This window comes from Palaemon carinicauda, chromosome 11, assembly GCF_036898095.1.
Source record: "Palaemon carinicauda isolate YSFRI2023 chromosome 11, ASM3689809v2, whole genome shotgun sequence".
Classification (NCBI taxonomy): Eukaryota; Metazoa; Arthropoda; class Malacostraca; order Decapoda; family Palaemonidae; genus Palaemon; species Palaemon carinicauda.
In genome coordinates this window covers 84048462-84052365 of record NC_090735.1, presented here as the reverse complement: position 1 = coordinate 84052365, position 3904 = coordinate 84048462, and the positions used below count along the sequence as shown (strand labels likewise).

General features: G+C 41.0%; 1 pseudogene; it reads left to right on the top strand.

Annotated features, from left to right (window-relative positions):
* The first annotated feature begins 252 nt into the window (after nucleotides 1-252).
* On the top strand, nucleotides 253-3563 carry LOC137649352 (piggyBac transposable element-derived protein 3-like; annotated as a pseudogene).
* The last annotated feature ends 341 nt before the right edge of the window (nucleotides 3564-3904 follow it).

The following is a 3904-nucleotide window of genomic DNA, read 5'->3' as shown; positions in this document are numbered from 1 at the left end:
AACCGTAACGGTTAAGCCAGCCAATAGAATACGATCCCTAACTAATTTTTTAAGTGCTTGTTTTAGACATTTTTTAATATTTTTAACATTATTTTTTAAAAATAATATAGATGATTTAGACATGTTAGGATCATGTGTATATAAATTATCACCTTACAAGGGATTGAATGATAGGGTTTTATTAGACAAAGTTACATCATTTTTCATTACATTAATTTAAAATTGTTTTTGTTTTTGCATTTTCACACCCGTATGTTTAATGGGCATCGCAATGCTGCATTGGAGACTCAGGATCATACACTATGGGTAGCCCCTGGCAATGCTGAAGGAAGTGATTCTAACGTGAGCCCTTTGGACGTTGGCAGTGATGACGGCAACCCAACCTACGTTCCTGACGAAGGCCTTACCCAAGAGGATGCCTTTGACCCTCCTACCTGAGAGAGAGAGAGAGAGAGAGAGAGAGAGAGAGAGAGAGAGAGAGAGAGAGAGAGAGAGAGAGAGAGAGAGAAAATTGGTTTTGAAAACTGTATTTATAAGGGTTCTTTAGATTTTGTTGCTCTTTAGAAGGGTTTTAAATAATGGGTACTTTTAAAACTTATTTTTTTACTTGCATTCTGACTGACATAGAAATCCACACACATGCACACGCATACACACACGCAAGCACACATATATGCACACACAAGCACACTTGCATGCACACACATGCAGACCCACCTGCACACACACATGCACACACACAAGCACACATGCATGTACACACGCATGCAGACACGCATGCACTGCATGCACACACAAGCACACATGATTCATTTACTGTTTCAATAATGTTACTTTACTCTTGTTTCAGCACGCAGGGTCAGTGTTGTTGTCCCTCGGGAGATGCCTGTGGAAGAGGAAGCTGAGGTTGAGCCTAAGAGGCCTCGCGCTGATGAATGGAAAAAGGACGACAGTGATATCCAGGCCCTACCCAACTTCATTCATCCACAGGCGGACTTTTTGAGGGAGCCTTATGAATATATCTCCCAGTTTTTCACAGCTGAATTGAGGGAACACATTGTGTTCTAATCTTACCTGTATTTAAGACAAGATGTAGGTAGCAACTTCCACATGTCAGAAGAGGATCTCAAGGTTTTCCTTGGCCTCATCGTTTAAATGGGCCTAGTTCCTCTCCCTAGCATAAACGGCTTCTGGGCAGTGAAGACCAGGATTCCTCAAGTTACCGACTTCATGTCCAGGAACTGCTTCAAGTCAATTCAATCCTCCCTTCACTTCAACGATAATGACCAGGCAGCAACCTCCCAAGATCGGTTCTTCAACGTGAGAGTCCCCTTCACCAAGGTAACCAGAGAGTTTCTGAAAGTTCCCGAGGCTCCTATCCACTCCATTGATGAAGTGATGGTCGCCTATAAAGGCACAAGGGCTGGTAACCTTCGCCAGTATGTAGCCAAGAAGCTCAACAAATTGGGCTACAACTGGTTCTGCCACTCCAACGTGGGTGGATTTGTGCACGATATTCTTATGTACCAAGGGGAGACAACCTTTGTGAGCCACCATACTCTGCTATCTAAAGAGCAGAAAGACATATCTGTGACTTCAAGGTTTGTTGTTGCCTTAGGTAAGACCATCAAGCACCCCAGTCACTCAGCTTTGTATGCGGACAACTACTTTACTAGTATAGTGTAAGCAAAGTACCTGAGATCGCAGTATGGATATCGGTATGTGGGCACTGCCAGTGAAAATAGAGTTGGTCATCCTCCCCTGAAGTCTGTGAAGGAGATGAACAAGAAATCTACAAAAAGGGGCACATTGGACTAGGTCTCTTCTGATGACATCCTTGTTACAAGATGAAAGGACAACAGCGTTGTGACAATTTTGTCCACTGATGTTGGTGTCAAGGCCATGGGTATATTGGAACTGTATGACAGGGCACTCAAGAAGAAGGTTCCCATTCCTTGCCCATCTGTCATCCAGATGTACAACAACTGCATGGGTGGCATTGACAAAAGTGACATGTTGACACACCTCTACAAGACCCTCTTCAAAGCAAGGAGGTACTACATGAGGCTCTTTGCTCACCTCCTTCATTTGATCATTTGTAATACTTGGACTTTGTCTAAGAAGGATTACTTGGCTTTGCATGCTAACCTAAAGCCCCTCAAGGACTTCCATCTGGATATCTCAAATTAGCTCAGAAACTTCAAGACATCAACCTTTAAAATCACCAGGAATTCTCTTGGCACCAGAGAGTTTTCTCTGCCAAAAAGGGGCCAACGGGCAGTCTTGCCAAGTGTAGAGACACGCCAGAATGCCACTACCCTACATATGCCAAAGCATGTCGCTATGAGGCCGACCTGCAAGTACTGTTCTGTTGCAGGCCACATCCACAGATCCCGCTGGATGTGTGAGGAGTGCAAAGTGGCCCTATGCCTCTCTGAAAGTAAGAATTGCTTTGCTTCCTTTCATAAGGTTTGTAAGTAAAAGTGTGTATGTTTTTATTTTTTACAATTATGATTATGTTTTATTATATTTTGTGTTCCTTTTTACTATTTTCATGTTATGTTGTGTATTGTGTTTCTTATATCAATTAAATTGTAAAGCCATCTCTACGCTTCTGTTACACATTAGAACAAAAAAAGGTGATTCATCAATAATAATCATGTGATTTTTGGGCGAATCAACATTAGTATAAACTTGAAAAAGTTTACTGTTATGCCCCAAAAGATCCCATATGGGATGATCATGGTCTGCCTAAATTCGCCAAAGGTATCCAAATGGGACACTTCATTGCATTAAATTATTTCACTAATTTTGATTTTTTTTTAAGTTACACTGGAGAAAAAAGGTCTTGTATCTACCAATATAATAACATACTAAAAGGATATTTTTAAAGTTTCCCATAAAACCTAGAGTGGACTTTAAAAGGTTACGTTAAATCTAAAATGAAGTTTTTTTTTTATGAATGCTGGCTATCATTTCCGTTTGCTGTTAATGTTTTGCTATTGTTTCGTAAACTTTCTGAGTAGATTTTGCATAATCTACGTCGAGTACAATAGTTGAAAGTAGCACACAGTAAGCCTATTAGTATCATGAAGGATGTTTCAGAGGAAAGAAATTGAATCCATGATCTCTGCTCAACAAGGCTAAAACCACAGGTTGCAGCAATATATAGAATTTTGGAAGGGAACTTATTATTAAATAGGAACGATTTCCATTTGCATTTGGCATGTAAATAATGTACAAACGAGCTACAAGCGAGGGGTGCACTCTACATCGCTCACAGTATCACGTGCAAGTGACGTTCGTAAGTCATCATTCTCTATCTCCTCCCAAGTCTTGATTGGTTAGGAAGATACTGATTAAGTTCGAACAGTAATTAACCAGCCATTAAGTTTAAAATGGAAAATGTTCACTGAATAATCTGATAGTTCTGTAAATCATAGTGATAAATAAATGTACTGAGGATGCTAACACGACATCTAATCTAATAACAGGTTGATCAAACATTCTTCAACTTAGTCAAGTTACACAATGTAATAATTATAATGATGATGGTAAGGTAATGTTTAATATGATATCAGGTCGATCAAGCATTCTGTGATATTGGACATGTTAAGCATGAGATGTAAAATCATAGTCTTCATGCCATTTTGGCATTTTGACAGTCTTGGATGGCTGGCCCATGGCAAGACCAATTGGTGAGATGGGATTTGCTAGCAGGGGTGGAGCGGCTGGCGTTGAAGGCCTGACATGACTTGGTGTTGCTGGTGGGGGCAGTGGAGTTTGGTCGGTCGGCGTTGTGGGTATAAGCTGGCGAGTGTGGTTGGCTGGCTTTACAGGCGTGTGTAGGGGAGGTTGATCGACTGATATTGGGTAATGTTGGTCAGCCAGTGGTTGAGGTTGG